This window comes from Lactuca saligna, chromosome 2 (genome assembly GCF_052625555.1).
Source record: "Lactuca saligna cultivar CGN05327 chromosome 2, ASM5262555v1, whole genome shotgun sequence".
Taxonomy (NCBI): domain Eukaryota; kingdom Viridiplantae; phylum Streptophyta; class Magnoliopsida; order Asterales; family Asteraceae; genus Lactuca; species Lactuca saligna.
In genome coordinates, this window is record NC_136418.1 from 171616529 (window position 1) to 171642970 (window position 26442).

At 36.7% G+C, this 26442-nt stretch overlaps 2 long non-coding RNA genes across 3 annotated transcripts; both read right to left on the bottom strand.

Annotated features, from left to right (window-relative positions):
* Positions 1–5087: 5087 nt before the first annotated feature.
* On the bottom strand, positions 5088–7652 carry LOC145032780 (uncharacterized). 2 transcript variants are annotated; one of them, XR_013677207.1, is made up of 3 exons: positions 6870–7652; positions 5974–6049; positions 5088–5258 (listed from the first exon to the last, which is right to left on the bottom strand). It is a non-coding gene; the product is annotated as an uncharacterized LOC145032780 (long non-coding RNA). The 2 variants fall into 2 exon arrangements; XR_013677208.1 differs by lacking the exon at positions 5974–6049.
* Positions 7653–9619: 1967 nt separating this feature from the next.
* Positions 9620–10399, bottom strand: LOC145029340 (uncharacterized). Its single transcript, XR_013676478.1, has 3 exons — positions 10314–10399; positions 10159–10229; positions 9620–9731 (listed from the first exon to the last, which is right to left on the bottom strand). It is a non-coding gene; the product is annotated as an uncharacterized LOC145029340 (long non-coding RNA).
* Positions 10400–26442: the final 16043 nt, after the last annotated feature.

Below are 26442 nucleotides of genomic sequence, written 5' to 3' on the forward strand. Positions count from 1 at the left end.
TAAATTAAATTATACATTGAAAATATATTTCGAATTAGGATTTAGAAAGAAATATTGCTATGTGTAGATTACGATTATTATTGTTATATTAATCTTTAAAAAACATAATTACAACCGAAGTGGCAACATAGACACATTAACATTATAACTCTTAGTTGTTAAGATCCCGATTTTGATCTTAAAATCTTACAAACCAAAAATATCCTGATCTTACTAGGATCTATATGAAACAAGATATATAGTGAGATCTTTGGATCATGATTAAGATTAAGATCTTAACATGATCCGATAACACCTCTCTAGTTTTATTATATTATCGAACCTAAAAAATTCGTTTCTTCAACTTGAATCGAGCATCACAAGTTGCGACAAGAATCATAGAGCATCATCACTTCAAAAGTTCATCATGAAGTAAGCATATTACGCTCATGATATTCCATTTGTGATCTTAAGTTTTTACTTGTAGATGATAATAATCTTGTTTCTTTTTGTAATTGAGATGTTTTTTTTTCTTATTTCTTACGGTCTACAACAACAAAAATTATGGTTAATATTTAAAAAATTAAAGTTGGCTCCATATTGTCGTCTTAGTCAACATCAAGTAATAATGTATATTGCACACTCAAAACATTACGAATAAATTGAATATAAGTTCATTTTGTAGAATCTTCCGATCATTGATCTCGTAACACATACAAAGATCTTATGTAAGATTCCAATATTGAGAGATTTGAGTCTCTTAACATCATATTGGATAAAGAAAACAACATACTCACTTAAATTATACCTTAAAACATTTTTTTTAATCTTATAGACTTTCGTATTTTACCCCTACGTCATCATTATAAAAACATAAGAAATAACACCAATATTTTTTTAACCAAAGACAAATCGCCCTCAGACTTTATAATTGTATATGAATAAATTTATTTAAATGGATATAAATAAATTTATAGTGTACACCTCATCGATGCATGTTTTCTTATCAAAGAAGATTTTGGTCAACGTACATAAAAGTCCAACTAACTCGCCCTCTTAAAAACCCTACGATCATTAATCAACCCAAAAATGATTCCAAGTTTCGGAAGTAATTAAATCCCTTTTTTTCGAAAAATAAAAGAAAGGATATCACATTTTATAATAATAATAATAATTAATAATAATAAAGACAACACTAAATGCTTTAATGGTGAAAGTTACTCGTTAATCAAAGCCAACTACTAAGATGTCTCGTGATTAATTTGGTTTTTATTATTTAATGCACACTAAAAAAAATACAAAATCAAACCCTTTTCTATGAAATGTCTTTTTCTATAATTTTATATAAAAACATTCAATGATTTCTTATACAAAAATAAAATAAAGTTGAAAACATGTACCCATTAACTTTCTATAGGTGTCGTATTCTTCGGTCAATTTATTCATTTGTTAACTCGCTTTAAGAAGACGTATATATGAATATGATTTACTTTATGTGATTGAAAACATCAAGTCAATGGTATGGTATCAATGTATTGACTCTAAAAATATCCACAAGCAACGTAATGAAAATTATCATTATGAAGAAAAATGATATGATGTCCACATAACACGAGCAACATATAACACGATTTGAATGAGTCTATACAATTGCAATAACATATGAGGCATTTACGGTATACTTTGAACAAATAAAATTCATTTCACATATATTAGTTAATAAAAATATCCACAAGCAACGTAAACATTATCATTACGAAGAAAAATGATATGATGTCCACATAAAACGAGCAACATATAACACGATTTGAATGAGTCTGTACAATTGCAATAACATATGAAGCATTTACGGTATACTTTGAATGAATAAAATTCATTTCACATATATTAGTTAATAGTGTTTTAACATCTGTAAGAGATCTGTTGTTTATGTTAGATTTTTTGGGGTAAGAAAGCACTTGAAATTTTGAGAATTGTAATAAACACTTTCAAATTGAAGTATTTTGGTGGTACTTTCGAAATTAACAATTGGATAAGACTCAGAATATGATATTCAAGAACAGAGAATGTGATTAATATGTTTTTGTGAGTGTATCAGAAAATGATGACCAAAAAATGGTTATAAACCGACTTTATCTGAAAAGTAAAAATTATACTATCTAAACTGTCACAAAACAGTTCCTAACAGTTATAAACCATCCCAAAACTTTCTAGCCACGAGCTATGCTCCTTGGACCCCGTTAGGAATTGTCGACCCTTGGATCCCACTTCCAAAGGCGCTGCACCTGGGCCCCAATTCGTTTAGGGACTTTACCCCTAAATGACAGTCTATTTTGTATCCTTAACAAACTCAAACAAGTATGCATTACGTATCTTCCATACCTGCTTAATGTTTATTAATATTGTTTTTGGTCTATAAATTAATTCCATTACATTTAAAATTGAAAAAAAAAAATTACCAACAATTTACATGTATAGTTATGTAAACTATAGGCTATAAACCAAAATTAAATGTGTTATCTTAACAATATAAATATAAGATGTTTTAAAAGATGTCTTTCTTCAAGGATAGAAGAAATTAGCATATGGCATCACGATCGGATGTGTTGAATGTGATTAATATGTTGACTTGACTTTTTGATGTTTTATATATTGCTATAAACATACATATATAGTCACTGAAAAAAATAGTGTATTAACTAAGCCCAATTTTATCAAGTTATAAGGCCCATTTGGTGTTTGTGTTTTTATATCTATGGATCTGTTAAGTTGAATATATTGAATAGTCAATTAATTATTTATACAATTATACTCTTAATGATATATTTCTATTTGTTTTTTTATAAAAGTTTATTAAGTAGATTTTATGGAAGCCTAATATATAACCAAAATGCCATCTTATCATCTTTATTACAAAACAACCATTAAAAATACCAATTAAAGGCTATGAAGTAACGATGACTCATTATGTTCTCACGATAGGTGTTTATTTTGTGTGAGTATACTTTACATACAAATAGTTATTTCTTGAAATACACTTAAAGATGAAGGATATGTGATCGGTGTTAAAGGAGAGCAACAAGAAAGTAGTTTGAAGATGAAAAAAGCATAAATTTATAAATGTTAATTTACATAATGTTGTTTTAGTCATGACACTTGTAGGCATACTCCATTGTTATATTTGCTTTGTTTGTTAAAATATATGTATAATGACTTTGCCATAATTCCGTTTATTATTGAAAAGTGTATTATTTTTATGTCAATATATAGTTGGATCACCGTTATTGTAAATGTGAAAGGTTTGGGTAAATGTTGAATCTCATAAATACTTAATCACAAAGGAAAGAGTTTATGGCGAGTGTTTATCATTAGCTTTATGTCAGGAAAGGGTATCACTGTGAATTTGCAATCTGTTGTTCGCAAGTATTATAGTAACTAGGTTATAATAAACTTTAGAAACCACAGTTGATATTATTATAAATATTATATAGACAAAAAAATAAAATAAAATATGAACAAAAAAAATGTAGCATAAGTTTGATTTGTATAGTTGGTATGTAGAAGAATAATGTAATCCTTATTTTATAGGATTCATTAAAATTCATGATTTAAAAGGCTTTTGAAATATTAAGATTTGTGTTTGAAATATTGAAATGGTCTTTATATTTTACTAAAAAGATTTCAAACTTTTAGAAGCATGACATGTGACAAATAAACTTTGTAGAATAGAGAAAAATGATAATATTAGTTTTTGCTTATAAGAAGATGATTGTTCTCCTATAAAACCCATCTACATTTTGTGGCAAGTTTAGGTAATAACCTTTTTTTTTAAAAAAAAAATTCATTTTAGCATCAAGTATTCCCACCTCGACTTGTATGAGAATGTCTCTTCGAGTAATTTGAAACCTTAACACTCATCGTATGTAACATTAATTCTCAATATCCGGTTAAAAGAACCTGTCACCACTAACCCACTAAAAAAGTAATATCAATTCAGCATCACAGTTTTATTACAAACTTACTACAAACTCACTACCAAACCACTGGTCTTTGCAAATAGTTATTACTCTATATTATTTGTTTATTTTGATATTAAATTAGATAAAAAAAAGTTAAAACATAAAGCTTAGTCAATCACATGCGAGTAAAAGGTAAAAAAAGCTTAGTCAATAACATGTGTCGTCTTCGTCCATCTCCATGACCACTACACAGTCAAGACAACGGACACCGAGGCGGTGTTTGCGGACTATCCACCTCAGCTTTCATGCTTTTTTTTTGACACCCACTCCGAATAGCCTTGCAACCCTCTAAAAACAATGTTGCGAGCTCAATTCCTCTATTCGTCTGTAACATTGTTGTGGGTCAATTATTGGTTTAGAATTTAAACGTTCCAAATAAAATGAATTTTAAGTTTGAATTCTACAACTTTCAACTTTATAATAGATTGTAGTTAAATAAAATATTTCAGAGATGTTTAATTGAAACTTATAAAGATAAGGTGATCAACTAATATCTAAAATAAATATAAAATAAAAATGTTTTTTTTAACAAAGTTAAAAGACTTCTAAATTTACGTGGACCACTTTTGCCAATGTACTCTCATTTAACAAGAAAATGTATTCCGTTTTTCATAAAAATTAAAAAAAAAAATTAATATAAAACAACACTAAAAAATATCAAAGCTTAAGGCTTTAACTCATTTCGAAACTTTAGGCCCATAAACGTGACCTCCATTTACTTGAAACACTTTTGGGCTATGATTTATGAATGCATTTTTGAAGTTTGGTAAATTAAATTTACAATGCGCGTGTGTATATTGTTATCATCAACAAATACACGAAAGTCCATTGCAATGAAAGCATTGTAGGATAAAATAAGTGAGGCGATGAAAGCATTGTAGTTTCAATATTTATATTTTACAAACTACATTTGCTTTAATAAACATAAACGGAAGTACATGGTTGTTTCTTGCGTTAACCGTATTTTGTTGGAGATGCTGAAAATGTGTTTAAAATTGTTTTTACCCTAAATAGTAATGTCATATGCTCATATCAACATTTAAATATTGGTAAGTAATCTATAAAAATATAATCAAGTAGAAAAAAAGGTAAATCGTAATCAGAAATGTTGCTTTTTCTCGACTTTGCCCTTTTACAATTGAGATTATAATTTCAAATTGTATTATTCTATAAAACAATGTATGCATTAGTGCAGCCTTCAACCAGAATTATGATCAGCAAGTTATTAAACTCTTCGACATGTGGTGCACTCAAGTGAACCTGTGACATGAAACCCAAATAATCATATAAATAATAATATAAGAGAATGGAAACAATTATATATACTTATCAAAAACCATATTGGAGCATAGTAAAATCATCATGATAAACATTGCATTCCTCTGTTATCATTGATTAATACGCTTGTGTGATATGATTGCACCATGGTTTTGGAAGGAATAAAATATATCAAGGAATAAAAACAAAATGAGTTCAATTATAATAATTGAACAAAAAAATTCTGCTTATGATTAAAGTTAGTATTTTCATTTATTTTGATGTAAATATAAGTTAGGGTATTTTGGTCTTTTAATAACAAAAGTAAGAATGGAGTCAAGTTACTTAGTAGGGATGGTAACAATCAACAAACATGGAATTTGAAAGAATATGAATATGAATTCCATCCATTTAGCAAGCCAACACCCGATGAAATCAAATCTTGAATTGCAATTCCACGAGGTTCTGCGAATTTTTTTTCCCTTTCAAAATAAATACCAAAATCTTGAGAGTCTCAAATAATGTAATCCGATCTGTAAAAAAATGACTGTTGATTTCTAATTTATTCATAATCATTAAAATAAAAACCAGATATTGAACTTTAAAGTTAACAAAAAAGAAGCAACATCTTTGATAATCCCCAAACCATATGGTGTATCGAAGGAGGGCTAGAAAAAGACAAATCAAACACCAACAAAAGTAATTAGCGATCCTAGACCTGTTTTGGACTCTGGGGAAAAATTCATCTTTTATGCTTTTAATAACTTGGTGTGAGAAGTGTCGTTTGCCACTCACTGCAAAATTAAGAATCAAAGGATAAATTATCCTTAATTATGGATCAAGAATCAGTTTTAATCAGGCAGGCGTATATTGGTTTGAGTTTATTATTTGCTTGCCCTATTCCTTTTTGGGCTTCAACCTTTTGACCAACGGGTTGGTGCTGAAACAGGGTATTTGAAGTTGCGGGCTTCGGATTTACACCCCGTTCCCGAGTTCAACTTAAGGAGAGAAAGGAAAGGAAATGAGTGGAAATGAGAAGAAAATAAAAGAAATTGGTGTTCCCGAGTTTCATTAATGGGAGGATCACTTTCCCTCCTAACTTTCCTTCCGATTTGGGAGGATTTGAAAAGAAAGAACAAAATGATTTATTTTCCTTCCACTTCTATCCAACTCGGGAACACAAAAGAAAATTTTGTTTTCCTTTCCTTTCTTTTCTTTTCTCTTCTCTTCTTTTCTTTTGTTAAACTCGGGAACGATGCGTTAGATTGAAGAAGCATGAAATGTATTTGGAAGCAATAGCTTGATTGTATTAAGGCACTACCAAAATAATGTGATTACAACAATCACGAGGAAATATCCTTACTACATATCGCGGTACCAAAATTATGTAATTAGTTAGGCATTTTGTCAAACAATTGATATACATCCCATATTGATCGTAACACAAACCATTGTTCAAAGGAAAACATACAATAAATAAATCCATATGTAATCGAAAAACATATCTAAAGTGATTAATGAAACCAATCTCAAATTAAAGGAAAACAATATCTTTCAAAGCCTGAAAACGTAGTGCAATAACTTTTAAATCCTGAAAACGTATTGTCCACATACCTCTATGTTTCCGTCGACCACTGGAATCCATATTTCATATGAATTTGGTTCTGAAATTAAACTAACAGAAGAGTAATGGAGAAATCGCAACGAATATTAGAACGGAAGAGGGGTGATGTGAAGTATAATTCACTATGAGAAGCGTTGATTGTAAGGGCGATTGGCTACAGGCTTAACAAGACAGGAAGAGAATTAAAACAAACAAACCCTAATCAGATGGAAAATGGAACCCAAAAGCAGAAATAAACGCACAAAACAAAAACCCACCTTTTATAGTAATGGACTGGTGGCAATTATTGATGACAAAAGATTAGGGTTCCGACGGATACAAATTGCTGATGCAGGAGGCGGAGATCAATGAAGATTAGGATTCCGACGGTTGGCAATTATCGCGGTTAGGGAAAGGAACCAATATATGAATTCAGAGGGTCTCTGTGTTTTTTGGTCGATACAAGAGAGTTCGGCATAAGGCTGTGTGGTTTTATAAGACAGTGGGACCGATAGATCAAATAAATTGATTCACATCAAACCCAACCAAATGTAATCTTCCAAGACCCCTTCACGCTTTAAGAGAAATAAGAATGGTTGGATTTCTTGGTGTGGATAAAGTCGGGTGTTTTGTTGGAGGAAATCAGTAGGTGTATATGTCGATGTTCAGAAACAAGGCGTTGAAGGAGAAGCAGACATAAGAAGGATTAAGTCGATTTAGTGCAAAAACGCGTCCACTAAATTGCTTCGATTGGGGGAGGTTTATGTGGCTGTGTTGGAATGTGTAAATTTAAATTTGGCGGCACGACACAAATAGGGTCTTTATATATATATACTAGTGAATTTTTGAGGTCCGTGAGCACGGCCCACGGAGGGTAATTTTGGAATTAAAAAAAAGTTTTACAATGTCTAATTTTAAAGGGCAAATGAATTAGATTTTGTCAAGAAGCCTACTTTTCATGTTTTCAGATTCAACTTCAAAATACCAAAAAAATGGATAATGTAATTATTTTGCTACAATGTAAAAGATCAAGACAAAGTACAATTTGGAAAGCAATATGTAACTATAACAAGGTGCTTCTAAAATACAACGCTTTAATAAGAAAAAAAAATGAAATATATAAAAATTGAAAATAATTTATAGAAGTTCTATTACATTTTTGTGTTGGTAATGGTATTTATTTAATGTTTATCTTCTTTATTGATATCTGTGTTGCATAGTTAAATCTTCCCCGATATATTTTCCTACTAATAATCCATCCAATTTAAAATCGAGCTTCTTCATGACAACATTTTGGTAGTTTGAGTTTTATTGCTATGATCTCTTTTCTCATGACACTGAGTGAAACAATGTCTATTTCCATTTAGCCAAATTGTTGGGGGTTTTTTTTTTCAGAAAAACTGGGCAATATTAACATATATAGGGTCAAAAATGAGAAAAAAAAAAAAGAATTCGTAGATGTTCTTCTCTTGAAAGGGAAAACACTATATAAACATTAAACATCCATGCAACATGAAGGGAAATAATGGACTTACTTGAGGAAGAATTACAAGTTTGTCCATGCTTTTAAATCATTGACTTGTGAACCTTCTATGGTAAATTGTTCGGAAAACTTGACTGTGAGTCCAGGTTATATGGAAAATATTCCAGACTTTGCTAGCGGGTAATATCTCTATTTGAACAATTGTCATTACAAACAAGTTACAGTGAAAATGAAAATGTATTAGCCTTTTATTTATTTGCTATTTCAGATGTTGAGGTATTATAATGGAACAAATAATAATAATAATAATAATAATAATAATAAAGAGCATTCACCTTCCAACATAACTTGAAAAGATTCAGGCTGTACAGCTTAGTAGATACCTTGACTTATAAAGTAACAAAATTTATGCTTCCCGAATACTTGTATCATCATCAGTTCTCTTCCTCTCTCGGAAAATTGAATAACAAATTACACCTGAACTAAAAATTTGATAGATAAAAATATTAGCAAAATTCATGGTAAAATAGCTATAAAAAGTTGTGAAAAGGATTAGGAAAAGGTAATATAACAAATTCAAGAGGTACGACATACCATTTGTTTTTGGAATCCCAGTGTTATGCCATGCTTAGGAAAGGATGATGAGGTTTACCATGACAGCATGCAGCCTACCATCAGATGTCCGAGGCGTATGGGGGAAAGCAGCTGCATTGACTCAAAATCATCTCTATAAGTGGTTGGTGGGAAAGCTGCTTATCGATGTAGACATCAATCTCATCATTTTTTTATCCAAATCTCTTGCACCGTGCACCCAAGTTAAATTAACATTCTTTCAATTAAGAAACCTAACAATTAAAATTTGATTTTCAACAAAACCTAACAGAATATTAAATACTTAAGACTAACAAGTAATTGAAATTCAAATTTTAGTTGTTAGGTTTCTTAATTGAAAGCATGTTAATTTAACTTAGGTGCACTGATTCGGATGAAATAAACCAACACAAGTGCTTGTAATTTGATTTTCAACCCCCAATTATCTCTCTCCCCAAACCAACACATTAGCATAGAGAAGGAAGCCTAAATTTAAAAGACATGTTTCAATGTGATTTCCAGATTGAAAAAACAAAAGTGCTTGTAATTGTTTCCATTAAACCCTAGTTCATGTTTTGTTACTCTATAAGTAAATTTATCTACAAAAATAAAAAATTAAGAGCAACAGTAAAATTAACTTCAAGAAGATCTCATAAAATTTGTATGCGAGATCAATATATGTTTACCTGTACATGGAAAATTAGGGATTTGGGGCAAGTGGGTTGGTTCAAAATTATCTTCAGACTTCTTTCATCCGATTCATTGATGATGGAACTTACTAACGTTTCATGTTTCCAGCCTTCAAAGGTCATCAAGATCAATGAACATGAAAAAAGAGAAAAATAAATGTCAGCAATTGACATCAAACTGCTAAATCACCTGTTAGTGTCAAATAAAGTTTATTTTATATATTATTTCCTTAAAAAGTATATTTTGCAAAAAGATCTCTAAATAGCAGTTTGAAAACATCATATTAGTTTTACATACGATTCTTAAGAACAATAACATAAAAAATCAAATATTGACCTTCTCTTTTAGAGGAAATCCAATATTTTATTGAATCTTTGGGAAACAAAAACTGGTTAAAACAACATTAACCAATAAAGATTATTCTTTTAACTTATACTAAATATGAAATAAAATTAGAATAGTTTTTTTTTGCTCGCTTGTTAAGGGTAGCCAGAAATGTCAGTTGTCCCGAACAGAGGGTAGGAATAAACCAGTACCAGCCCATTAAATACAACTTCAAATCAATCACGAGGATTAGAAGAAGCCTGCTGTCAATTGAAGCTAGTTACTGCACTTCCAAATCAAAATATAAAAATGAAAAAACAAAACCCTACGTTGAAAAAAAATGAAATTATGAAAGGCAAACAGATACCTTTCTTTCTTCAAATTGGCAAGAAACTTCCATATTTCAGTTAGCATGAACGCGTAACAGTTTGAAGTTGCTTTGTTCTGGTTACCTCCTACCTCCCCTGATGATTCGTTCCCCTCCGACCCCTATTTGGTCATTAACAATAACCCCTAATCAAATAGAATATAAAGATGAACTGAATCAAAACAGATAAAACAATATATGAGTTACTAAACCCTAACCAAATTTCTAGAGAACAGCGGAATCAATTAGTGAATTACGCATCGTCTTCTACTTTTGCACCAAATAGAATCATAAAGTGAAATACGTTTTGTGGTAACTACAAGAACAGATAGCATATATATTATCTTACAAAGTGAAAGCAAAAAAACAATTTATCCTTTAGTCTAGTTAACAAGATAAAAGACATTGGTCCAACAAAGAACCAATATCACATCAGTCTGTTACTATGACTTCAACAAAGAAATTACCTTCAATGTCTGAACCGTGAATCGCTGTTTTTCATTCTCCTTCAAGACCAATACCTACGATACCTAATAAATAAGGGATATCAACTATGAAGCACCAACATGCAAACCCTTGAATTTGCAAGCATCATAAAGCATAAATAATACAATAATAAATTGAATTCAAACCTCACCTGAAGCGTTGTCTAGAGAGAAGTAGCAAAAAAAATAAGGAGACGAAAAATATAAAAAGATTACATTGAAATTCACATAAGGAGCAGGTGACTGAAGTTATTAATAGACAGTATTAACAGAGGGCGAGTCGGCAAACAGAAGTACAGGTGGTAAGGGCACGTTTCATCGGCGCTTCAAACCAAGCAGCTTTGGGGAAACACTCCACCGTCAAGAAGGAAAGCCCACCACCAGGTCGGTGTTACCTGATTTAGGGTGAGTCAGCAGCGAAGGATTAGGAAGAGGTGTCAATTAAAGGGGATCTAAGAGTGGAAAAGCATCATTGGGAGAAACTACACCGACCACAAGGAAAACCCACCACCAATTCTTCCGTCTCAACGTGACGTCAGGCTGACCGGAAGCAAGCAGGAAGGCAGCTTTCATCAGCAAACGACGCCGTTTCGTGAATCCCATTATCAATTATCACGTGAGGCTAATGTAGGGTTGAGCGGAGTTAAGCACGCAAAAAGTCAGCTTACCTCAGGATGACGGAGTCATGAGGGTGCTCATCGACGTGCATACCTTAATATTGCAGAAGAGGGTTTCACATATAGGTAAATGATATATATATATATATATATATATATATATATATATATATATATATATATATATATATATATATATATATATGGTTAGGTTCATATAAGATGGTCTAATTTTGTGAGGCCGTGAGACGTATTTTTTTATTATTTTAATTTTTTTTAGTTAATTCAAGTTCCAAAAATAATATTTAAAAAAAGAATTTTTGGATTTTTTCATTTATTTTGCATTTTAAAATTATTTTTTAGAATATGTACAGTGTAATATTCTATTAGAATATTTCACGTATTTAAAAAAAAAAAAAAAAAAAAAAAAAAAAAAAACGAGATTTTTTTAAGTTTTTTTAGTTAATTTAAGTTCCAAAAATAATACTTAAAAAAAGAATTTTGGATTTTTCCATTTATTTTGCATTTTAAAATTATTTTTAGATTTGGTCTCACGGTCTTACAAAATTAGAATGGTCTCAAATGAACCGAAACATATATATATATATATATATATATATATATATATATATATATATATATATATATATATATATATATATATATAGCTAGGTTCAAATGTTTCTAGCAAATAATGTATGCTTAAATGCACCAATGACAATTCAAGAATAATAAATCATTAAAAAAATAAAATTAATGATATAATGGTAAACTTCCTATATCTAATTATGGTAAAAAATAATTCAATTAATCTCTCCTTGATTATTTTAACCCTACAAAGCCAACATCCCTAACCTTAAAGAGTACGGCGGCTTCCCCAAATCATCGATACCTCTATTCCTCCTTTCCACCAGAAATCGATCCTTACATCCGAGCACCACCGTCTGCCTATTATCTGCCATCATGACATCAACTTCTAGATCCTCTATTCAACTACTCTTCTTCAACAACTTCATGTTCGTCGGCCTATTGTGATCAGAAATACTGTAACACCCAAAGTTTCGAAGGCCAAGAAAGGAAAGAAAAGCCCTAATTTAAGGGTAGACTCGGCGAGTCCAAGGAGGGACTCGGCGAGTCCGAGCGAGATCCGTGTCGAGGAGTAAGCTACCGACTCAGCGAGTCGGCCAAGGTGACTCGGCGAGTCTGATCTAAACGAGGAAAACCCTAATCCCGGGAGTTGTATCCAATTTAAAGGGTGTTATGTCCCTCCCTCAGCCCCCATCTCACCCTAGAGAGCCAGTGCACCCTTGAATTCGTGAGAGCTTCCATCATTTTGAGAGTTAAAGCTTGGTGGAAGGAACTTTGGGGAAAGGAACTTGAAGGGCAAGTAGGTTGCTTTAAGGACGGGGTGTAGATCCGAGATCTACTTCAGTGGTGTTCATCTTGGAGGTAACAAGCTGTTATCTCCCCTTATTTGCACCTAGATCTTTGTGTGTGTTTTGGGTATTCTTAGCTTAAGAGTAACCTTTGAGCTAGAGGTTCAGATCTGAGGATGCTACCTCAGATCCATGCTTATTTTGGTCTAGAATTCCATAAAGCATCAGCCCTTGAGTGGATCATGGAGTCTTTTTGCCTTAAGCCCTATTTTATAGCATATTTTGCCTAGATCTCCTTCTCTACACGTAAAGTTTGCAACTTTACATGGGGAAAAGGCTTGGGAAGGGTGGATCTACAGTTTGGAGTTCATGCATGACTCAAATGTCCTCTGCATGTAAGGAGATCTGAAGGGACTCGGCGAGTCCTTTGAGTGGACTCGACGAGTAGCATGAAGTTGTGGAGAAACTCGACAAGTGGGATGAACAACTCGTCGAGTCGTATGAAGATTGCCTTGTACTCGGCGAGTCTGTTCTTGGACTCGGCGAGTCAGGTCGTGAAACCCCAAACCCTTCGAGTTGAGACTCGAATCAGTGAGTCGGGTGGAGACTCAGTGAGTTGGACAGGTCTGGACTCAGAAATCGGTAGACTCGGTGAGTCATGGACTGAGTCGGCGATTCGAGTCGCGAATGGAAGGAATCTGAACATTATGAACTCGGCGAGTCAGTAGGGTGACTCGGCGAGTAGGGTTGACCTGAAAGGTTGACCTTGACCAGGACTTTGACTTGGACCAGGATGGACTTGGTTGTCTTTCGGGGGTCAGTTAGACTCAGTGTTGCATTGATATTGGTAGTTCGGTGAGCAAGGAGAGCAGGAGTTCCGTGAGTTGTCGGGCAGCAACTAGTGAGATCATCAGCAAGTTCAGCCAGTGCAGGTGAGTTTCCCTTTGTGTGAATGGGTCTAAGGCCACAATGCCGGCCCATGTAGTTATGAGTAGAATACCCGGGGGTTAGCCCTAGGCACAGTATGCTAGTATTATTTTCAGGACGAGGTCCAGTAATAGCGGGCGGGTGCCTAAGGAATTGTTTATATGATAGTTTATACTTGTTGTCTGTGTGATACATGTATGTGCCTGGTAGGGAGGTGAGTGTGGGCGAGGTCCCGTATCTCACCAATAGCAGAGTGTGGATGGGGTTCCATATCTCATTAGTAGCATAATAGGGGCGAGGCCCAAACTAGAACAGGAGTGAGAGTGGGCTAGGCCCGTACCTCACTATCATTAGGAGCGTGGACAGGGTTCCATGACTCATCAGTAGCAGGACATGGGCGAGGCCCAGGGTAGGCGAGTCCTTAGGACAGAACCAGTTGCATGTGTTAGTTATGTGTTGTGAAATGTTTATGTGTTATTATTTGTTGGCGGGCGAGGCCCTGTGACAGGCGAGGCCTAAGTAAAACAGATATGTATCCGAGCGGGGTTTGAAGCCAGGCGGGCCTGGAGCGGCGGGGCCGTTGTAGCGGGCGAGGCCCGAGGTAGGGGGCGAGGCCCAAGATAGTGGGCGTGGCCCAGTATGTGCAGTATGTGGTTATGCATGGTATGTGGTAGGGTGGGGAACTCACTAAGCTTCATGCTTACGGTTTTCAGTTTTGGTTTCAGGTACTTCCGGTAGTGGAGGGAAGAGCTCGGGGTGATCGTATGGCACACACCATAGATTAGACAACCTGGGAATGTTTACTCTGATAATGAACATGTGTTTTGAAAACTTATACTCATATTATGTTTTGGAATGATGACTTTACTTTAAGTAATGATTTATTAAAAGAAATTTTTTGGTCCTAAATTTTGGGTCGTTACAAGTTGGTATCAGAGCCTTGGTTTGAGGGATTCGGACATGCTCTCGGGTGTGTCTGAACTCAAACTGAGGAATTGGTAAGGAAGTTTTCAAAGTGGAAAGACAGTTTTGTAAAAAGAGTTTTGAGAAAGAAAATGGTTTTAGAAAAGTAAAAAGAATTCAGAAAGAAAAGAACTTTGAAAAGAGAAAAGAGGTGTGGTGCATGCAATCAACCGAGCTCAAGTAAGTATCCCAAAATACCCATACAAGTTTATGGTTTGATTATCAGTTAATAGAACAACATGCTAGATTAGGACTAAGGATCTAGGGAGGATGCCTTATGTGCCTGTTATATGTGCTTTTGATCTGCATGATAGTGCTGAATAGTCAGTAGTAGGATAGCCTGATTAGGTTATGCCTGAGTTTATGAGTTGTGTTGCATGCTAGTTCAGATTCTTGCTATGTGGATATGATTGCTTGAGTATGTTATGGTTAGATTTTCCCTTGTCTGAATGCTGCTTGCTTTGTGCATTGTGGGATTTTAAGTGATGGGAGTTAGCCATTAGGTGGATAAGTCACGTCACATGTGATTAGGGTTGAATAATCTCAGAGTGTTGGATTTGGTCCTATTGCGCAGCTCTTGTTTGAGTCCAACCGTTGTAGGAACGAGTCTTTTACTTGAAGGATTATCTGAGCCTCGTCACATGTGATGGTATCCAGGTGATGGCTAATTGGCATTGCGAGGAGGCCTTCAGCAGCTGAGGACTGGTTTGAGTTGAGTCAAAGGTTTCCCTAGGGTAAGCCTAGGATGAGGTAGTGATGGGAGCAGTAGTAGTAGAAAAGGGACCTGGTGGAGTCAAAGCAGTTCTTGAGGAAAGTACGGATAGATGTGGAAGGTAGTATGGGCCCGTACTACTGAAAGCAGAGGATCCATACTCGATTTCGGGAAAGGCCGAGACAAGACCGGGAACCTGGTAGTGAGTATGTTTGGTCTCGCGGCAGTGAGGAGTATTCTGAAAATGGTTATGTTATATGTTTCAGTATGGTGACATTCCAAGAGGGACCAGCGGTAGGATCAGGCGCCGGAGAGGGATTGGGCTCGGGTTTAGGGCCGAGCAGCTCGAGGGGCGGATGAGAGAGTTGATATCAGCCGAGGTGACGCGCAGTATTCTAGTTCAGACTCCTGTGATCTTTGGCACGGTCAAGGAGGGTATATTGGAGATTTTGGATGAGAGGCTGGGAGCCTTCCGTACTGAGATGATGGCCTTGCTGGGAGCGCGTACCTTGACATTTCGGGAGTTCAGGGCTTGCGGGGCACCAGATTATCATGGGGCTAGGGACCCCATCGCTAGCAGCAGATGGTTGGCTGATGTTGCTAACGCATTCCGTACGAGCCGGTGTCCTGAGGAGGACAAGGTCAGACTCGCTTCCTATCTTCTGAAGGACAGAGCGAGGGATTGGTGGGAAGATATTGGTCATGCTTTGGGTGATGATGCCGCGTTGGATGCGATGACTTGGAGTGATTTCTCAGCTAGGTTCAGAGCGGAGTTTTCGCCGATTATTGAGGTGCAGCAGTTGGCCCGGGAGTTTCAGGATTTGACACAGACTACTGAGACTGTGGCGGAGATCACCGCCAAGTTCAGGGAGAGAGCCCTCTTTGTTCCGCAGTATGTCGCGGATGAGGAGATGAAGAAGGCACGATATCACGAGATGCTGAGGGATGACATCAGGGAGTTTGTGAGCAGGTCCGGTTGTAAGACGCTGGAAGATATGCTTTCTCGAGCCAGGGAGAGGGAAATTGATTTGGAGCAGATCCGGGAGAGGAATCCGGATGAGGTTCAGGTAGCCGCACGTTCGGGCAAAAGGCCCAAGGGATCAGAGTCGAGATTGAGGGATTATCAGGACCGCAGTCGATGCGGAAGGTGTGGCAGGACGCACGGGGGTGCGTGCAGGAATGGTAGTGGTGGTGAGTCTGGCTGTTTCAGGTGCGGTCGGACTGGTCATTTTAGCAGAGATTGTACTGCTACCATCACTCAGGGATCAGACTTGATATGTTTTCACTGCAATCAGCGGGGCCACAAGAAGGCCCAGTGCCCCAGTTTGCTTTCAGCAGGACGGGTGATGGCACTTTCCCCTGCAACTTTAAGGATCACAGACGGCCGTCAGGGCCGTGTGGAGGCGCCTGCAGTTGGAGGCAGGGCTCTTCAGATGGCTACTTTGGAGACGCGAGCAGCGCCGGACGTTGCAAGTATGCGACTTCCGTTCTCAGTTCTTTTATTTTGTGCATGATGTTATATTGTTATGGTTCTGCATCATTATCTGTATGAGTATTTTATTTTTTGAGTGGGTTGTCTATGATCGAGTTATATGCCATCTGCATACCTTAGATATTGGTTAGTAATTAACGGATGGGTTGTATCGAAGAAGGTTACTTAGGGTGCAGTATTTGTAGCATGCCTTGGAGAGACTCGGTATGTCTCGCTAGTTCGGAGCCGTATAAGTTTTAGAATGGTCAGGTTAGACCCTTAGCTATGGTAAGCTTGGGATTCCTCAACGGATTGATTATGGTAGCAAGGATTGGGATTTCTCTTCATCGAGCATCGAGGTGTAAGCAGGATCAAAGTGGGGGAGAATCCTCCGAGTGTATAAGGGTAAGGGCACGCAAATCCAGACCGGGTATATGATTTCTGAGAAGGAAAGGAGGTAGTTCAGCGTTTGACGGATTGAGTAGTTCAGGGTTGGGAGTTTGAGAACCTCCCATCAGTGCGTGCGTGTAAAGGGTAATGGTGGGTATGTGGTTCGGATTCAGGTTAAAGGGTCGCACGTAGGACTCGTGTGAGTCGGAATGGAGATCTTGAGGTAAATAGCAGGAGATGTTTTCGTGTTAGCAGTCAGTGGTGGAAAGTGATGTAAGACTACAGGGCGGCCGTAGCATTCACTAGCAGTCAGTGGTGGAAGTGTTGTCAGACTACGGGGCAGCCGTAGCATTTTGTAGTAGCTTCGTTGGCGGAGTCGGGGTGAGGCCCTTATCTCCTAGCATTCAGATAGGGATCGGGAATGGGGAATGGATGAGAATGGTATGGAGTTTCCTGTATAGCCATTGAGAGATGAGACCTTGGAAGAGACCACTCTAGGATATAGTCGGGTGAGACCCGTGGGCGAGGCCCGTATGAGGATAGCAGTATAGGTGAGACCTGAGAGCAGGGTTGCTCAGTAGTATGGTTGGGTGAGACCCGTGGGCGAGGCCCGTGAGTTTTAGCAGTGCAGGTGGGACCTGGTAAGGATCTTAGTGTCTAGATAGGGGGGTCGAGGATCCCAGAATATTGTAGTGCCAGCCTGGTAGAATAGATTGAGAAGTATAGGTGGCGAGAGTTTCTTCGAATGTCGCTAGGAGCGACTAGTGGTTGTGTTGGGTCAGCAATCGGTGAGAGTCGGTCGAGGTTTGCTCGGCACCGAACGGTAGTAGAAAGAACGCCAAGTGGATACTGGCAATGATGACCCGTACTGAGTAGCGGGAGTAATAGATTGGGTGAAGACAGGGTCTTTACAGTGGCAGGGGAGATAAATGGTTATGGAGCGTTGCCTTGGGAAGGCAAGGAAATCGCGCAAGGAAAGAAGGGGTGAACCCCTATGTTGCAGTACTCGGAGAATACCAGAAAGATTGTCGGTTGAGTAAGTTGTGTTTCCAGGATGTTCAGGGTCAGGATGCACCCGAGATTATTATCGGTAAGGATGGGCGTTAGTCCGGATGACTGAACGGAAGGCCAGCAAAGTTAGGCAGCTGGTGTTAGAATGGATGGCAGGGCTTTGGAGGCAGATCGTCGACAGTAGAGTATATTAAACTTCGAGGACGAAGTTTAGTTTAAGTGGGGGAGAGTTGTAACAACCAAAGTTTCGAAGGCCAAGAAATAAAAGAAAAGCTCTAATTTAAGGGTAGACTCAGCGAGTCCAAGGAGGGACTCGGCGAGTCCGAGCGGGATCCGGGTCGAGGAGTAAGCGACCGACTCGGCGAGTCGGCCAAGGTGACTCGGCGAGTCTGGTCTGAACGAGGAAAACCCTAATCCCGGGAGTTGTATCCTATTTAGGGTGTTATGTCCCTCCCTCAGCCCCCATTTCACCCTAGAGAGCCAGTGCACCCTTGAATTCGTGAGAGCTTCCATCATTTTGAGAGTTAAAGCTTGGAGGAAGGAAATTTGGGGAAAGGAACTTGAAGGGAAAGTAGGTTGCTTCAAGGAGGGGGTGTAGATCCGAGATCTACTTCAGTGGTGTTCATCTTGGAGGTAACAAGCTGCTATCTCCCCTTATTTGCACCTAGATCTTTGTGTGTGTTTTGGGCATTCTTGGCTTTAGAGTAACCTTTGAGCTAGAGGTTCAGATCTGAGGATGCTACCTCAGATCCATGATTATTTTGGTCTAGAATTCCGTAAAGCATCAGCCCTTGAGTGGATCATGGAGTCTTTTTGCCTTAAGCCCTAGTTTATAGCATATTTTGCCTAGATCTCCTTCTCTACACGTAAAGTTTGCAACTTTACGTGGGGAAAAGGCTTGGGAAGGGTGGATCTACAGTTTGAAGTTCATGCATGACTCAAATGTCCTCTGCATGTAAGGAGATCTGAAGGGACTCGACGAGTCCTTTGAGTGGACTCGACGAGTAGTAGAAGTTGTGGAGAAACTCGACGAGTGGGATGAACAACTCGTCGAGTCGTATGAAGATTGCCTTATACTCGGCGAGTCAGGTCGCGAAACCTCAAACCCTTCAAGTTGAGACTCGAATCAGTGAGTCGGGTGGAGACTCAGTGAGTTGGACAGGTCTGGACTCAGAAATCGGTAGACTCAGCGAGTCATGGACTAACTCGGCAAGTCGAGTCGCGAATGGAAGGAATCTGAACATTATGAACTCGGCGAGTCAGTAGGGTGACTCGGCGAGTAGGGTTGACCTGAAAGGTTGACCTTGACCAGGACTTTGACTTGGACCAGGATGGACTTGGTTGTCTTTCGGGGGTCAGTTAGACTCAGTGTTGCATTGATATTGGTAGTTCGGGGAGCAAGGGGAGCAGGAGTTCTGTGAGTTGTCGGGCAGCAACTAGTGAGATCATCAGCAAGTTCAGCCAGTGCAGGTGAGTTTCCCTTTGTGTGAATGGGTCTAAGGCCACAATGCCGGCCCATGTAGTTATGAGTAGAAGACCCGGGGGTTAGCCCTAGGCACAGTATGCTAGTATTATTTTTAGGACGAGGTCCAGTAATAGCGGGCGGGTGCCCAAGGAATTGTTTATATGATAGTTTATACTTGTTGTATGTGTGATACATGTATGTGCCTGGTAGGGAGGTGAGTGTGGGCGAGGTCCCGTATCTCACCAATAGCAGAGTGTGGATGGGGTTCCATATCTCATTAGTAGCAGAATAGGGGCGAGGCCCAAACTAGAACAGGAGTGAGAGTGGGCTAGGCCCGTACCTCACTATCATTAGGAGCGTGGACGGGGTTCCATGACTCATCAATAGCAGGACATGAGCGAGGCCCAGGGTAGGCGAGGCCTTAGGACAGAACCAGTTGCATGTGTTAGTTATGTGTTGTGAAATGTTTATGTGTTATTATTTGTTGGCGGGCGAGGCCCTGTGACAGACGAGGCCTAAGTAAAACAGATCTGTATCCGAGCGGGGCTCGAAGCCAGGCGGGGCCTGTAGCGGCGGGGCCCGAGGTAGGGGGCGAGGCCCAAGATAGTGGGCGTGGCCCAGTATGTGCAGTATGTGGTTATGCATGGTATGTGGTAGGGTGGGGAACTCACTAAGCTTCGTGCTTACGGTTTTCAGTTTTGGTTTCAGGTACTTCCGGTAGCGGAGAGAAGAGTTCGGGGTGATCGCATGGCACACACCATAGATTAGACAACCTGTGAATGTTTACTCTGATAATGAACATGTGTTTTGAAAACTTATACTCATATTATGTTTTGGAATGATGACTTTACTTTAAGTAATGATAAATTAAAAGAAATTTTTTGGTCCTAAATTTTGGGTCGTTACAAATACGCTATAAGTGAGGGTTTGATGGTGCTGGTGGATCGCTAGCATAAGCGATGGAGGGGGGCTAGCAGCACAGGGCTGCTCCCCTCGATTCCATTCTTCTTCTGGTCTGATCGTCTTGAAACACAATGGTGGTTGCAAATTAGGAGTTGTAAGGCGACAGTAAGTCGTATGGGGTGGTGGCAATCGGCAGGTGGGTGGAATCGGTGATGGAGGAAGTTGGGCAACAATGATTCAATCAATAGGTAAAGGCTCCTTCTTTTCTTTTTGATCTTGTTTGATTTGGCAGAATATCACACCCCCGAACCAGACGGCGGAAACGTCCGGGGGCTGTTGTGACTCATTGAATACCATCACAATGCATATACATGAAACATAACATTATACATCACCAACATTTGGAATGATACAACTGGTAGCGTTTACATTCATTACATTGTTTCAAAACATTACATTCTCAAAAATAACTGTTTGATACTAATTAAACCACAGCAAAACGTCATAGAGTACAATTCATCCTTCACCTTATCTGTTACCTGAGAATACAAGTATTTTGAAAAACGTCAACATATGAAATGTTGGTGAGTTCATAAGTAGTGTTTGAAATCCAATGTATTGTTTGAAAACCACCAGAAAATCCGATATTTTCTAAAAATAGAATAGTGTAAAAATATGTGAAGATCCGTGAGTATGCTTGTTTGAATTCTATAGATGTAAGCGTAAGAGTTGTGAAATTCGACCGGTAATTCATAATTGTAATTGTTGAAAACCCTAGGAAAACCCGACGTTTTCCTATCACTTTGCTTTACTTAGTTTGTGTACCGTTGTTTCGTTGCGTTAGAGGAAACCGTTGAGCTCCGGAGGCATTGAGAATACAGTGGGTGGTGAAGTGTTGTGACGTGCGTTAATGAAAACGTCCAATCGACAACCTTACAAGCGATCCCTTAGGCGTCACTCGTAATTCTTCACACCACTCAATACTCCCGGACTTGTGTAGTCCCACGACCGGAGGGAAGAAGAGAAGGTGCGAAACCCTCGGTATTTCCCCGCGTCGTTCAAGACCATTGCAATTGCGAAGGGCCCGAAGCCCAACCCGCAATCGTGAGTTACAGACTTTACTAGCAGCACTGAAGGACCCTTGGGGACCAGCAACATGTTTGCCATTGAAAGTCCTTTTACATTATGTCGGATCGGTAAAACCCAACACTTCGTAAGAGAGAGAGGTCTTCGGGCCTTAAGATCAGGTCATTGGGCTAGCTAGGCTCAACAAACAAGATTTTACACTTTTGGGGCCCAAAGATGGTGCGTAGACGTCTGTGCACACTCGCATGTATAGTGACTTCCCAATCGTTATTAGTTATGAATCGTAATGTCGTAATGTCATAGTGTCGTCGTGTTAGTAGTTTCGGATTGTTATTGGTTTGAGACCGAACCAATTCGTTTGACAACGACTTTTGGTATTGTAATGTATTGTATTTCGTCGATAGGCGTGGTACCATCATTTGGTCAAATTGCATGTATTGAACTAGCCTTGAAAATTTTCTGTTTTCAGTCGCTCCTTATTTGTAAAATTTACCCTTTTCACCCCTTTATTTAAAAACTTTCCGGTTTGGTCCTTAAATCAATTTTCTTGACATTTTAACACCAAAAATTATTGAAATAAGTATTTTCCAGCATATTTTTCATAGAAAACAGCTTAACTCCTTGAAATTGCAGTTTTCTCGGTTATAACCCCTCTTTTTCGCAATTTTTACATTTTTGGCCCAATTTGGAAAATTTTTGCAACTTTGGTCCTTTTTAAATTTGAAAAGCATTTTAAACCTTTGAAAAGTACATGGAACACTTATAGTCCACTGTTTTACAGAAAAATGCAGTTTTGGTCCTCCAAATTAGAAAATTTCGCATATTGGGCCTCATTGGGCCGAAAATGTCATATTTAGCCCAATAAGCTTGGAATTTATGTTTTTAACCCTCCAAATAGTACATTTTTAGAAAATGCATTATGTAAACTGTTTTGACTCATCTCACCCATCAGATTTCGAAATATTTCATTTTAGACCCTTCAACTTTGTATTTTTAACATTTTATGTCAAAAAAATGAGTTTTTAGCCCAAAATAAGTGTTGTCAAACCATTTGGCTATTTTTCTTAGTATACTTTGCATGTAATAGTATATTTTATGCTAGAATAAAATATATATCTCGGTTTTTAGTATTTCATCACTAGATCTAGCATCAAAATCATACAAAACATACATATAAGCATAGAAATCAACCACAACATACACATAATGATGGATCTACACCTTTGCTTGTATTCTCCCCTACAAAAACTTATAAAAACCGAAAATAAGGGGGTATGAAACTCACCTTGGGTGTTGATTCGGTTTTTGAAGAAAGAATGGAAGAAATGAAGTGATTTTTGGCCTTTGCACTCCTTGATGAAGTTTTCGAGTTTATGGAGTTTTCTAGAGTGCAAGATCACGATTTTTGCATGGATTAGGAAGGGATTTTGATAAAAAAAGGAATACAAGTCATAGATCCAAGCAAAACCTTACCTTAGATGATGACTAACTTGCAAGATCCTCTTGAAAGCTCTTAATTTTCGAGATTTTTGGAGTGGGGAGGAAGGAGTGGTCTTGAGTGATCTAGAGAGAATGGGATGGATTTTGTGAGTGTGTGTGTGTTGTGTTCGGCCGAGAGTGAGAGAGAGAGGAGAAGAAGAGTGACTTTGAGGTGATGTATGCATGGGTATATGTGATATGTTGCATGGATGTCCAAAAGATAAAAATGAGGTGGCAATGGTAAGTCAACTCTTCCACCTTCCTTGGGTTTGGGCCTTGGGCCGAGAATTTGGAAAGGAAGAAAGGTTTTTGGGCTTTTTGCCCCTAAGCCCAATATTAGAGTTAGTTTGGGTGATCATTGGCCTTATAAGATAAAATTGTGATTTTTATGCTCTATTAAGCTAGATTAGGTTAATCATGGATCAAAGCTTTTAATTCATTTCATTCTAGGCCCAATATGGCCTATAATATTGAAATAAATGAATGTGGGTCCAATTAGAGCCCATTTAAGGGTTCTAAGCCCATAATAGTCAAATTGGAAGCTTATTGGTCCACTTAGGTCCAATAAGGAAGTTCTAATCCAAAAATGGATTTAACAAGAACTTCTAGGGTTTCCAATTGTTTGACGACTATGTGTAGTACTTGTATGATGTATTTGATTGAAATTTTGATGTTACATAATAGGCATCAAACATGCTTTCAAAATTTTTGATTCAACCTTTACTTGAGTATATAGCTTATATGACACAAAATTTCTAGTTGTGACACAGAACTACATAGGTGTTCGTTTGATTAACAATCAATGGATGTTTGTAGAAATGCCTCAAAGAGAATTTGGCAGCTTTGTTGTAGAAATGGCCTGAAAGAAAATTTGATTTCTATGTTGCACGCCAGATGTTTGTAGAAATGCCTCAAAAAGAATTTGATGTTCAAATTCTTGAAGAACATAACAATAATTCTAACTTGGTTGTTTGTGTTACTTGGTTCTAACATGTGGTATGTTTATTTGTTAATTGTTTGAAAGAGTATTTCTTTTATTTTCTTCATTAAACCTTTTGATATGTTTTTGTTGTTATTAACACCTTATTTGTTAATTACTTGAGTAGCATCAATCTTTGCTATTAGCATTTGATTTTTTTAGTCAATTTAGGATGAAGATTTGATTAACGGTTTATAAGAGATTTTCATAAATTTGAGACAGTTTAGAAGTTAAACATTGTATGAATGAGAAAACTCTTCTCAAAAGCATTTGTAATCACCTGATTAAATAAGCAATATGTGGAAAATATCAAAATCTAACCGTCTAATATTTGAAAAATACTAAACTTAATATGTTCCACAGTTCACAATTTTATAATCTTGATTTAGTAGCAAATTTTATGTATTCTGTCATAATGTATTCTATGTATTCTATCATATTCTATGTATTCTTCCAGAATATATAAAGTGCTAGGAATTGCAAGTAACATTCTAGTAATTCTGACAGAATGCATTTATACATTCTATGCTTTAGAATGTTTATATATAGAGAAATACGATTGCAAATGGCAAATCACACGCTTTTAATTCTTTATAGTGGCATGTAAAGTAATAACTAGGAGATTTTATTCTATGTATTCTATGAGATTGTATTCTATGTATTATGCAAGATTGTGTTCTGTATATTCTACCGGAATGAATTATATGTATTCTACCAGAATGTATAAATTAATAGGAATTGCAAGCAACATGTTTTTAACCATTATTAGTTTTTGTTGCATTTGTGATAGGAATGGTCAGAAGAATGACTTGAAGACCTAATAAGAATGAATTGAAGAATGAGCCAAAGATTGATGACACTCACAGTTTAAGAATGTTCTTATTTTTTAAGAATTACACTTGTATTTATTCATTAACTGTATATTCAAGAAAGCTAATTTTTTATGATATTCTTTTAAAATATGTATAAATATATTAAAATGTATAAGGCTATTAGTATGTAAGAATATGTATTTAAGTTCGAATGTATATGAAAATATTAAAATGTTGTTATTCTTCAACTAGGAGTTCAAGAATTTTGTTATTCTTCATTAATATTATAAAAGAATAAAACTCAGAAAGAACATCATTCAAACAAAAATCCATTCTGACAGAATAAAATCGGTTATGTTTACAAGTTATGTTTACAATTAATTAGAATTAATTTAAAAAATACAGATTTTTAAAGTTAGGAGTGTTAATGATCCCTTAAAATCCGAAAATTACCTTTTTCATAATAGGTTAATTAACCAAAATACCCTTTTGTTGAAATTTGTGTGATTATATGGTACATGCAGTACTATTGTAATATTATAGACCATCAGATCATGATCATTGATTCTATTCATCCGGTGGTCCAGATCTGTGCATTCTAGCACATAATAGTTAGTAAAAACAAAATAACCTAAGCCTATATATATATATATATATATATATATATATATATATATATATATATATATATATATATATATATATATATATATATATAGAGAGAGAGAGAGAGAAAGAGAGGTAAGTTCAATTGAAAAAATAAAAAAGGTTGAGAATGGTGGAATAATCATTCTCAGGCAATCACTTAATTAGCATGTTAACATAAAATACACGGTGACAAATTTGTAAATATGATATATTAACCTTCAATCACAGATATCATTTCTTATGGATCGTTTATCTGTTCTTCATCAACACCATCTGTTATTCATTAATCTCGATTGTTCCTCCGTGTTCTTCGTCAACATCATATGTTCTTCATCAACATCATACGTTCTACTACTTGTTCGCTATCAAAGTCATATGTTCTTCATAAAAAAAAGACATCGACACATCATAAAAACATCAATTCTTCATCAAAAATCTTCGTTTGTTCATCAAAATGTTGTGATTCACCATTAAAAACATTTATTCGTCCTATAATTGTAAACTATGATTCAGTCTTGTCCAGTTTCATTGACATCAAACAAAATCTTTAAAAATAATCCACATTTATCGATGTCACATCATTTAGCAATCACCAATCATCGAAACTTCATCAGATGAACCTTTGCCAATATCAAACAACAGATATCAATCAAAATTTCATCAACATAACCATATATTTGAAGATTTTTTTTAAAAACCGTTTTTCAAGTTTGAAAAACTTTGTTTTTCTTACATTTTTTTCACAATTTTTGATATAAACCTATTGATTATTAATCGAATTTGATAGGATTTGATTTGATTTGTA